At 46.5% G+C, this 12,485-nt stretch overlaps 1 pseudogene; it reads left to right on the top strand.

The window, feature by feature from the left end:
- The first annotated feature begins 7,880 nt into the window (after positions 1–7,880).
- LOC118625951 lies at positions 7,881–7,987 on the top strand (annotated as a pseudogene).
- The last annotated feature ends 4,498 nt before the right edge of the window (positions 7,988–12,485 follow it).

Here is a 12,485-nt window from a genome sequence, read left to right as displayed (position 1 = left end):
TATGTTCAGTGTCAGAGACCTGTGAATTAAACAAAAGACAGAATAACAGGAGTAGAGGTTTATTTTGCATGCACCCTTCTTTCCCCCAAAAGATGCATAGAAAAGAAGTGAAAACCTGTCGTGCCGATGTGGCTCAGTGGTTGAGCATAGACCCATGCACCAAGAGGTCGCTGGTTTGATTCCATTCAGGGCACGTGCCCAGGTTGTGCGCCCCATCCCCAGTGGGGGGCATGCAGGAGGCGGTCAATCGATGTTCTCTCTCATCGATGTTTCCATCTGTCTCTCCATCTCCCTTCCTCTTTCTCTAAACAATGAAGAAAAAAGAAGTGCAAACTCAAAGAAGTAGTTAGGCTTGAGAGTGTATGTATCATTTTAACAATGGGTGATAAATTGTGGAGAAGGGACAAGACAAAGGAAAAGGGGTTTGAGCTTCTAGGGGTGGTAAGTTGTGGGGAGGAGAATATGTGCAGGAAACTAATGGTAGATAATAGTCTAGTAAGGTTGATATGTAGACAGAAGTCAATGCCATCGCTAGTGATAAGTCACCTCTCATCTCTGGTGATTAAAGGTTGTTCAGGAGAGGGGAGAGGGAAGGAGATACCTTCACAAAAAGAAATGCTTCTAAGCAGAAAGGGAGAGGGCAGTAGCTTCGCCTCTATCCGCTATTTCTCAATTACCTTCAACTCAAAATAATCCTTACGCCAAGGTGGCATATTTTGGGGTGACATATTCTGATCCCCTTCACTTCTGTGGGTGAAAAAAGAATTCTGTGAAAAGGAACCTCACAGAATGATCTGATCATAAATTCCTAACTGGGCAGGTCATGGTGGGTAAACACACCCAAGGCCTGAAACTCCTTTACTGAAAAATCTATCTTTGCCCTAAGCAAGCCCCGTCTATTGTTTCTGTGCTTTTAGGGTAACATGTCTTTGTAAGCCCCCTTTCAGACCCTCCTTCTAATGCATGACCACTCATTAGACCCCTCCTTCTAAAACATGACCACCCTTCAGACCCTCCTTCTAATGCATGACCACTCATTAGATCCCTCCTTCTAATGCATAACCACTCATTAGACCCCTCCTTCTAATACATGACCACTCATTAGACCCCTCCTTCTAATACATGACCACTCATTAGACCCCTCCTTCTAAAACATGACCACCCTTCAGACCCTCCTTCTAATGCATGACCACTCATTAGATCCCTCCTTCTAAAACATGACCACTCATTAGATCCCTCCTTCTAAAACATGACCACTCATTAGACCCCTCCTTCTAATACATGACCACTCATTAGACCCCTCCTTCTAAAACATGACCACCCTTCAGACCCTCCTTCTAATGCATGACCACTCATTAGACCCCTCCTTCTAAAACATGACCACTCATTAGACCCCTCCTTCTAAAACATGACCACTCATTAGACCCCTCCTTCTAAAACATGACAACTCATTAGACCCCTCCTTCTAATACATGACCACCCTTCACACCCCCCTTCTAACGCCTGAGCGCACATAATCTAAAATATCCTGTAATCTGATCCCTGTCTGGCCTTCTTCCACCTCCATGGCACCTGCCTCACATTCCCTCCTCGATCTCAAATGCATGAAAGAAACTGTAAACTGTTATTCTCAGAAGCATTTTTCTCAGTCTGTTGCTATATTGACTCCAGGTGTATCCTCTCTTTGGCTTAAATAAATGTTTATAAAAATCCTCCACAGGGCCTGGCCAGTGTGGCTCAGGGCTTAAGCATCAACCCATGCACTAAGAGGTCACCAGTTCGATTCCCGGTCAGGGCACGTGCCCAGGTTGTGACCAAATCCCAAGCTGGGGGGCATGCAGGGGGCAGCCAATCAATGTTCTTTCTCATTGATGTTTCTATCTTTCTCTCCCTCTCCCTTCCTCTCTCTCTAAAATCAATAAAGAAAAAAAAAATCCTCTGCAGGTTTGAACATTCTCGTGTCGACGCTTCTCAGCTGAAGCATTTAATTACTGCTGCATGACCCTGTGGAACTCTTTCCCTCCGGCATGGAGACCAGCTACTTTCTAGATGGTGGCTGCTCAGTCAGCTTGGGGCCTGATTATCTATAATATAAGCAGCGCCACCTCTGTGATCAGCAAGTACAGAAAAGAGCCTTCGTTATTTCACAGCACTGACATTAGGACCTATTCGTTACCACAGCATAACCCACCCTATCCTGACGGCTTGAGCACAAGCCCTTCCTACGCCACTGCCAGGGGAGCCCACCTTGAAGGACGAGGGAATCTGGATTGTTGACTTGAGCTAGGACAGGGTTAGGAGTGCTGTTTCTGAGCACAGTGTGTGGCTGAGACTGGAAACCCTCTTCTTACTCAGTAGGCATTAGTTATCTATTGCTGCAGAATAAATTACCCCAGAACCTGGTGGGCCTGGTGCACAGAACACCACACCATACCGTAAGTACTCAAAGCTGAGCTCCCACCTCGCCGCTCCCGGGTCCTTCCCTCTCCCTACTGAATGTATACTCCCCAGCATGTGGGGATTACACAAAATGTCAGGTGCAAGTCAAGTTGCTTTAAAATAAAGAAAAAATCTTACTGCGTCTCAATTATTTGAAAAACACATGGGTAAAAGTACACCTTGCCCTGACCAGTTTGGCTCAGCGGTTGAGCATCAGCCTGCGGATCAGAGAGTCCCGGGTTCGGTTCCTGCTAGGGGCACGTACCACAAAAAAAAAGAAGAATACCTTGAAACACAGGTACCTGCAAAGGTATGGGCAGAGAACATGAGCTAGAGGCAGGTCATGTCTGCACCCCTGGTCGGTGGAGTAACTAGCACATAAAAGTGGTGTCCCCTGCAGGCGACCTTTTATGCTCACCTGACCATCTGCCCACTGATGTTTTGATTGCTTATTTCACCCTGCTTCCCAAAGGTGTTTTCAACAGTCTCAACAACCGTAACCATCATGTCAACACATTATCTTAAAAACAATAATAAGGAATAAGTCACTAGAGAAAGGGATGTCCACTCCCTCCATCTTCCGTCTGGGCTACATCGGGGCCACAAAGCACTGTCCCAGAAACCCCTAGCACGTAATGGGCAGGTCGAACAAGGGCCCTGATTGAACACATCACAATTCAGGAACTATACAGAGTTGCCAAACACCAGAAAAGATCACGCAAGAACCTACAGCAAGTAACTTAATATTAACAAGGCTGACACTCCTCCTTCCCCAGGAAAACATGGCCATTTCATGGGGTTCCTCCTCACCCCAATTCCATGCACAAATAATTGCTTCAGGAAAAACCGACTAGAAACCGCTGGCATATTCGACTCCCGATAGCCTGCCATTCCCCGGGCAGTGTTTCCAATCAGGATGTGAGATGCTCCAGCTCTTCCCTGGAGATAAAGAGGTTTTATTTGCAGGGAAATGGAACAGGGTGGGAAAGGGATGTTAAGAATCAGCAGCCTGTTCCCCGGCAGGGTTAAGAAAACAAGGTTAAGGCGGGAGACAGATGCGAGGCTATAAATACAGTGCTCCTTTAGGACCAACGCATGGAGCATAACAAGCCAGAGCCTAAGTGAGAGGCATCATGGGTGCCCGTCAGCATCAGGCCTGATGGACTGACAGGCAGACAAATATGAAATGCAAGCCTCGCAACCAGGCCCTGCCCTGGGTGACATCTCATTAAAATGCTTACCAAAGATCCTAGGGCAGGGGCAAAAAAAAGTGCAGAACAGAGCAATGGCCAGCCTGGGGGTAAAAAAGGAGGCGAGGAGGGAAGTTAGCATTAGCCAGGAACCGTTCCCAGCTGCCCACTCTCTGCTGGGCCTTCAGTGACGGCAGGCTCCTCTCGGGGGCCCCGGGGTCTCAGAGCCATCCTGCTTCACAGTTTGAGGATGGGCCCATGACATAATGTAATAACACAACAGAAACAACCTCACTCTGTGCCAGGCTCTCTGTGCTCTGTGTATTCTCTCTCTCTCTCTCTCTCTCTCTCTCTCTCTTAGATTTTTATATGTTTATTTTGTTCAAAACCTTTTGAGGATTTAGAATACCAGGTCCTGTGCATGTCCTTATGTCCTTATCCTGCAGGTTGGATAAGGCAGCTTTCATCCAACCCACTTCACATTTTGCAGAAGTCAGAGGTCAGAACTTATTGACTGGTCCAAGATCACACAGGTGGTAAAGTTGGGGATCGAACCCAGATGTTTCCAACTCCAAGCTCATGCTTCTATCCCCAGGGCTGCTGCCCTGGTTCTGAGAGTATCACAAGCAGCCCGGGCCTCTGCCCTACCACCCTTCATGGCTGCTGGGCCAGGAACCTCACAGGCAGGCGGCCACCCTTCCCATGCGCATTTGTCACTAATTCATGACCATGGGTCCACCCAGGAGCCTGCTGAGAGGATGCAGCGAGGAGCTGCTGCCAACCCATCCCAAGCTGTGCGAGCAAACCCAGTGGACACCCTTGGGTAGTGCGGTGTATCAGGTAAAGGGAATGGCCAACAAACACCAGTTTTCTGTTGGTGGGGACAAGAGTTTCCAGTAAGAAAAGGCACTCCTCGCCCCCTTTGACACATGTGTCCCCTCTCTCCATTCCCACAGCTAAGTGGCCTAGGTCAGGTGCTCCTATCTGCCCTGGGCCACCCCGTGGCCATGTTAGTCCCTGCACATGTCTGAGCATGACTCCCAGCTCAGAGTCCTTCAGTGGCTCCCCGCTGCCCCAGGATCAAGAGACTCTTCCACAGCAAGAAGCCTCTCCCAAAGGCCTTCATTCACCTTGCTACCTGGAGAAGGCCCCCTCAGCTTGCAGGATTCGGCCCAAGGGCGTGGGCAGGCGCACGCCAAACTATTGACATTGATGACTTCTGAGGCTGAGATTGTAAAGGGATAGGAGGGAAATTGTTAACATATTTATTCAGCTCTGTTTGCTTTACTTGCCATAAGTATGTATTCTTTTTAATTTTCACTCAAGGATACGCTTATTGATTTTAAAGAAAGGTGAGAGTAGAGAGAGAGAGAGAGAGAGAGAAACATGATGTGAGAGAGAACATTGATTGCTTGCCCTCTTTATGTGCCCCGACCGGGGATCGAACCCACAACCTAGGTATGTACCCTGACAGAATCGAACCCACAACCTTTCGGTATACAGGACACTGCTCCAACCAACTGGGCCACATCAGCCAGGACTACTTGCCATACATATTTAATGTGGTTTTTAAAGTTATGATAAAGTAAAAAATAATAATAATAAGCCTAAAGGTAGGGACAATGATATCTAATTTCAGATATCTCCTCCCTCCCCTCCCTCTGGGGGTAAATCCCAGCATCCAGAATTCTTTACTGCTTTTCTGCGGGCCCAGTTAGATTTCACTTCCACACTCCTTGAAGACAGGAATTCTCTTTTACATGATTAAGTCTGTGGGGTGATTGCCACATATTTATATTGTTTGTTGAAAAAATTAATAACTAAACAATAGAATGAGTGTGAGTGCAAAGAGTTGTCCTAGAAATGTTGTTTATCATGTGGCCAGTGTTCTTGCCCAAGTTCACTGTGAGTTCGTGCAAGGGGCTAAATAAGTCCACAGTGGATTTCTCCAGAAAGAACGATAGTTAATAATTGAAATAGGAAAGACTAGATCAATGTTACTCAAAAAGACTTTAATGTAAGTTGCAAAACCATAAAAATCCTAGAGAAAACATAGGCAGTGAAATCTCAGACATCTCTTGAACCAATATTTTTGCTGACTTATCTCCTAGGACAAGAGAAACAACAGAAAAGATAAATGGGACTACATCAAACTAAAAAGCTTCTGCACAGCAAAGGAACCATCAACAAAATGAAAAGGAAACTCGCTGAATGGAAGAACATATTTGTCAACGATACATCTGATAAGGGGTTAATCTCTAAAACATATAAAGAATTTATACAACTCAACACCAGGAAGACAAACAATCCAATTAAAAAATAGGCAAAGAACCTGAATAGACACTTCTCCAAAGAGGACATACAGATGGCCAATAGATAAATGAAAAAATGCTCAGGATCACTAATCATCAGGGAGATGCAAATTAAAACCACATATCATCTCATACCTGTCAAATGGCTATGATCAATAATACAACAAACAACAAGTGCTGGCACAGATGTGGGGAAAAGGGAACCCTTGTGCACTGTTGGTGGGAATGCAGAATGATGCAGCCACTGTAGGAAACACTATGGAGTTTCTTCAAAAAATTAAAAAGGGAACTGCCTTTTGACCCAGCGATCCCACTTCTGGGAATATGTCCTAAGAATACAGAAAGACCAATCTGAAAGATTGGTCCATATGGTCATTGCAGTGTTATTTGCAATAACCAAGATCTGGAAACAGCCCAAATGCCCATCAGTAGATGAGTGGGTAAAAAAGCTGTGGCACATTTACACAATGGAATACCATGCGGCTGGCTGTACGCAAAAAGGAACTCTTACCCTTTGCAAAAGAATGGATGGCCTTAGAGATTATTTGCTAAGCAAAAGAAGCCAAAGAAAGAAAGACAAATACCATATGATCTCACTTATATGTGGAATCTAATGAACGAACTAGAACCAGAGTCATGGATACATGGAGCAGGCTGCCAGAGGTCAAGGGGGTGGGGGGTAACGATGAAAGAAGTTGAAGAGATCAGCCAAAGAACATTTCTGTATAGCCTATGGACACAGACAACAGTGTGGGGGTGGGAGGGCTGGGTGGAGGTAGGTAAAAGGGGCCAAAGGGGGACATCTATAATAGTGTCTTCCCTGATGACTGCAGGTAACAGAATTCCTGCACCTTTAAACCCAGGACCTGCAGCCACAGAGAGTATACAATGCTGCCTGGATGACTGAATTACTGTGACGTAATAAAAGTAATAATATATTTGGTCTCTGTCCCTGGTTCCAGACACAAACTCCTAAAACCCTTGGAATTTCCTAAGTGATGGGGTAAGAGGAGTGTCTTAGGGTATTCATAACAAGCTTCTGTCAACTGTGCCCAAGTTTATGCTGATGAGGTGACTTGGAGAATGGAAGCTGGTGGCCACAGGAAGAACCAAGTGACTAGAAGTTTAGAGCATTCAGCCTCACTCCCTGACCACTGGGGAGGGGAGAGCGAGCTGAGGATCGAGTTAATCACCAATGGTCAGTGATCTGATCAATGGTGCCAATGTAATGGAGCCTCAAGAAAAACCCTGAACCACGGGGGTCAGAGAGCGTCCATGTTGGTGAACAAGTTGGGGAGCTAGGAAGGTGGCACACCCAGAGTGGGCAGGGACCTTGCCCTGTGCATCTCTTCCGTGTGGCTGTTCCCAGTTGTAGCCTTTATAATAAACTGGAAATCATAAGTAAGGTGTTTCCCTGAGCTCTGTGAGCCATTACAGCAAATTATCAAAGCTGAGGAGCACGTTGTGGGACCTTTGATCTGTAGTAGGCTGGTCAGAGGTCCGTCGGTGCTTGTGATTGGCATCTGAAGTGGGGCAGTCTTGTGGGACTGGGCCAGTAACCTGGGGGCCCATGCTAACTCCGGGTAGATAGTGTCAGAACTGAAGTGTGGGAAACCCGGTATCTGGAGACTTGGAAAATGGTTAGTGTGGCAAAACCTCCCACACATTTGGTGTCAGAAATACTGTGAGTAGAAAAGTCTGTTTTTCTTCTAATGGCCATCCTCAGCTTACATGGCACTAGCCTGGGGACTCCTTAAAGGCAAGGACTATACCTGGTTACCTCCTTCTCTGTAACGCAGACACAGAATAGATGTTCGATGTGTTTGTTCAATGAATGAATAAGCTTACAAATGAATTAATAGATAAATGAGAGTCACTGTGCAGGGCACCTCACAGACATGCCTGTGCTTACTTAAAGTCTACCTTTTCACCCTCTGGCAGGGAAGATGCCATGATCACGGAGGTGGATTTCCCAGGGTGCGGCTCGTCCATTGCACTCCAGGTGTGCTGACCCCTGCAATTACCCCAAATGTGGGAAACTCAACTCAGATTCATCGTTGGTGGTAGTGGGGACCGGGAAAAGAAAAAAAGGTCTGATATATCGTCATAATGAAAAAAGTTAGGCAGACTTCATTTAGGATGACTAGTGTGAAATCTGGGTAAAACATTGGGAAAATGTGATATACTGTAGAAACAAAATTAGAATTTCAAAAGTATATGTACACTAATGTTAACTATAAAGAACATATATGTATATTTTTTATGAGAACAAAAGCCAAAAGGTAATATGCAAAAAAAAAAAAAAGTAAAATAGTGGGATTCTAGGTGACTGCATTTGCAATTCTATTTTCCAAAAATTATTTTATTGTTTTCAATAAGGAAGAAGAAGAGGGGAAAACAGAACTTGGAGATTTGGCCTGGTGGTGACCTGCGTAACAGGGACTCCAGCACGACAGGGCCCCTCCCAAGGCCCCCCAACCCCAACAGGGGAGAAAAAGCCAGTGCTGACCCTGCCACTGGGGACAGGGAGGCAGATGGAGACAAGTCATTTTTCCATCTAATCCAGAAGCTTCCCCTGGTCGAGTCAGCAAGACCTCCAACCTCTGAGACATTGACATGTACTGCACGCTGCCCAGGTCTGTGTACACGAGGTATTTAAAGGAACACCGAGCTTAGAACAGTTACTCTGCTTCGTCTGGCCCGAGAGCATCCAGGACCTTCCGATCACCCAGCAAGGAGCCCGCTCGAGTATTAACAGGTATCTCTCTAAGAGACTGTGCAGCAAGCACGGTAATGTTCTCCTCAATCTATCTTACCCGCATGTCTCCCAGGGTCAGACTGGAAGACATGTAGTAATTATATATTGACAGGACGTGGGAGCAGGTTATATACGAACCCATGTACTTGGCTTCCTTATTAACCAGCTAAAATGTGCTCTGTGGGATCCTTCTTTGCTCTGTGAGGAATCTCCAGCTAAACTATTATTTTGCTGTTTATGATTTATACCTTGATCATAAAAACTGCCAGGCCCTCACAGGTACAGAGCCAATGTGGGCTCTGAGGCAAAGCCCAGTGTCATCGTCCTGGGCAAGATCCCCCCAAAACCTGGACTTCCACGGAGAGACACACAGCACTTCCCCTGGGCTGACTACCTGGTCCCCTGCACCCGCTAATTTGGAAGTCAGTCAACATGAAAAGTATTTACTAGGAAAGGGTCATTGGACCATATTTAAAGGCCCTTGGAAGAAATAAATTACTTTTTTTAAAGAACATAGCAGCTATGGGTTTAATGGTAGGTTTTTCCCACAAACACTAATGATAATAGCTCCCAGTGCAGAAAACACAGGAAAATAGGAGCGGGCACGTCCAAGAACTCGAAGGTCTTCACTTGATTTGCCTAACGTATTTAAGCAGAGGGAGGGAGGGAGGGGCTCACATCAAACACATTTGGGTTAGGGACAGGGTGGAAAGCAAGCCGTGACCCACAGTGCTCTGGGGCTGCTGCCCAGGTGATCCAAATGAATGATCTAATGGATGATCATTACTGGTCATCCTAAATGGATCTTAGGCCTAAAATAATGTGAGGAGGCCACACATCCACATATTGAAGGTGAGACAGGCTAGTGAGCCAGGACACTGGTGAAATAAGGAAACTGAGACAAGACAGTTAAAGGCAGAGCAGTTTACAGACATCTAGTAAATCGCAGAATCCTATCGGCCCTAACCAAGGACACTTTAAGACTAAATGGTTTACACTTCTCCCCAACCAGAGGGTAAATAGCTTAAATCACCCTACTCAGGGAAACACACAGCAGAAATCCAGTCGGTGCCATTTGCCAACCACACCCAAGGAGAGACTAAATCTCATATTGGAGCATCAGCATAAAACTGATGAATATTCTATTGAGACCCTCCCCTAAGACCTTCCCTAAATTCCCAGCCTTTAAAACCTTCAAAATAAAGGTCCCCGCGCTCACTTCCCTTTTCTTCCCCCACAGGCAACCCCATGAGGCTTACAACCAGGGAAGTGATGGGCAGCATCAGCTCGTCCCAGGCTAAATCCTGAAACTGCCCCACGACCCCCTTTTCTCTGACTTCTTAGTGAACCAGGGCAGCTCTGCCTAGGCTCACTTCCCCACCTAGTCCCTCTCCTGTTGCTTCTCCTGTCCTAGGCCCTTCCTTGCGTCACTGTCCCCAGCTTTAATACATGCTCTCTAAAAGAGACCTTTCCTGCACCAAGTCAAGAACCTACACTCTACCGGCTGGCCCAGGCAGACTCAGGCAGCCCCAGGCAGCCCTGCTCAGGTCCAGGTCTCCTTTCCAGTAGCAAGTGTGCGACCAGACGGCTCCAAGGTGGTCTGTCACTCAGAATTTCCTGTTGGCATGATGGCACCCAACTCCAGCTGGAGCCCAACTCTGCCAGTTGCCCTGATCTCAAGCTCCCTGTGGAAATGTGGTGAGCAGCAGGCTGCTGAACACGAGTCATGAAACCTGGACTAACAGGCTGGTCTTCCACGGGACGCCTCTCTGCACAGCAGGGAGACAGCTGTGACGACTGGCCATATATTTGAGAAGAACGCACCAAAACCAGATGCTTTTTCCTTAGCCTGGTCTTGCCTGCCTGCATAGTGCTTTTGCCAAAAGATATCCCGAGATGGCTGAGCGAGCGACCTTCCAGGGAGCTGGCTTCCATCAGGTGGCCTGAAAGGGCACAAGGAAACAGAACTCACCTTAAAGGTGAGATCGGCCAGTTAAAAATGCAAGTCCAGAAATCCTCATCTGACGTGAAATACACCCTTCCCTTTACCAAAAAGCAAAACACAAAAAACTCAGCCAGTGTAACGGCGGCGATAAAGTAATTAGGGAGGCACACTCCCTCTGAAATGAAACCACCAATGCTGTAACATCCAGTGAAATTTAATTACTGCCTAATTTTCTTTACAATAGATGACCTAGTTTTTAGACAATGTTCTCAGAAAAGAGATTATGTGTGGGTGTAAAACCCTGCCCTGTCTCAGGGAAGCAGAGAGACCATTCACGGGGCTCACCTAATCCATCCAGATATAAATGCGTGAAGGCAAATGGATAAGATACAGTCCCACTGAAGAAACCTGCTCTGCTCTTACACAAAGGTCAAAGCCGCAAGCAGTCCAATGTCTATGCCTCTAACAAAAAGCAGTTCCATGGAGACCCGGGAGCTGCTTGTCAGACTCACCACCCGACTTCCAGAGGGCAGCCTTGGACATGTGCATGAAGAGCCAGCCTGCGCATCTGCTCCGTCAGCCCCTGCGTGTGCAGACCTGGCCCACGCCCCCAGCTCCAGGCCCCAGGACAGTGGGGCACTAACACAGAGCAGCCCCACACGTCGGGGGCTTCCCAGACTCATATGGCTTAGAAAGTCCCTAATCAGGCTGAGCTGAGAGGAGTGGACGGTGATGTGTGAATGACAATGAATGCTGACATGAACAACGAATGGGTGACAAATGGTTTTCAGGTGCACCCCAATCCTAAGCAGCCAGAACTGAGGATAAGATCAAATGTTTCTTCATGCAGTTTTTCCCATAATTAAAAGTGGGAAACAAATAATAGGACGGGGGGACATACATATCTGACCCCAGGTAGCCAAGAGTCGAGGAGGGAAATAGGCAAACAGGCACTTACAGAGCAGGGTGGTTCACTCTGTGGCAGGGAGCACAGTGGATCACAGGTGGAAAGGCAGCAGGCAGTCAGAGAAGGGGAATCAGCACAGCTTCCGGGAGCTCAGGACCTTGACGCTGGACCTGGAAACAGGAGAGAAATAGGAGGTGAACAGGGTGTGGAGTAGAGTGGGAGGGGCGGGGAGTCCCTTCCAAGCAAAGATGTCAGCATCAAAGACCTACAGAGAGAGAGAGGGTGCAGTTTGAGGCAAGCAAGGGGGACTGTGAGTGAGTGGTGTGAGAGAGATTAGGAGCAACACACAAGGCTGCTACCAGGCGAGGTCAGTGGGTGTAGACTCTGCACCCAGTCCTGAGCTTCGTGGCTTTAGGTGGGCGAGGGACAAGTCCAGGTGTGTGTTTGTGAACAATAGCACTAAAATGATATGATGTTTAGGAATTGCAAAATGTAAAAATTTGCTACTCAAGCAAATTATAAAACCAAAAAGGGGGATTGATTAAAAAAAATTAATGAACCGTTGATAATGGTTGAAGATAAGTGATGGGTATATGGGGATTCACTATACTATTCACTGTATTTTTATCTCAGTTTGAAGTTTTCTACAGTAGAAATATTTTTAATAACATGAATTATTTAAAACATATCAGAAGCATTTATTTATATTAAATTCTTTATCCAAAGTCTTTTAAAATGTTATATATCCTAATGTATTAGCCAAAAATAAATGGGAGTGCATTTAGATTTTTTTTTTCCTATGTTAAAAAAAAAAATAGTCCTTTTGCTGCAGAGTGGAGAGTAAATCAGAAGGAAGGAGACAGGAGACCATTAGAGCTGAGCAGAGACCCAGGTGAGGGATGGGGTGGTCTGTACTGACACAGGGGTGGAGGGG

This window comes from Molossus molossus, unplaced genomic scaffold (genome assembly GCF_014108415.1).
Source record: "Molossus molossus isolate mMolMol1 unplaced genomic scaffold, mMolMol1.p scaffold_m16_p_11, whole genome shotgun sequence".
Classification (NCBI taxonomy): domain Eukaryota; kingdom Metazoa; phylum Chordata; class Mammalia; order Chiroptera; family Molossidae; genus Molossus; species Molossus molossus.
The sequence above is the reverse complement of the archived record's forward strand: the minus strand, read 5'-3'. Positions and strand labels throughout refer to the sequence as shown.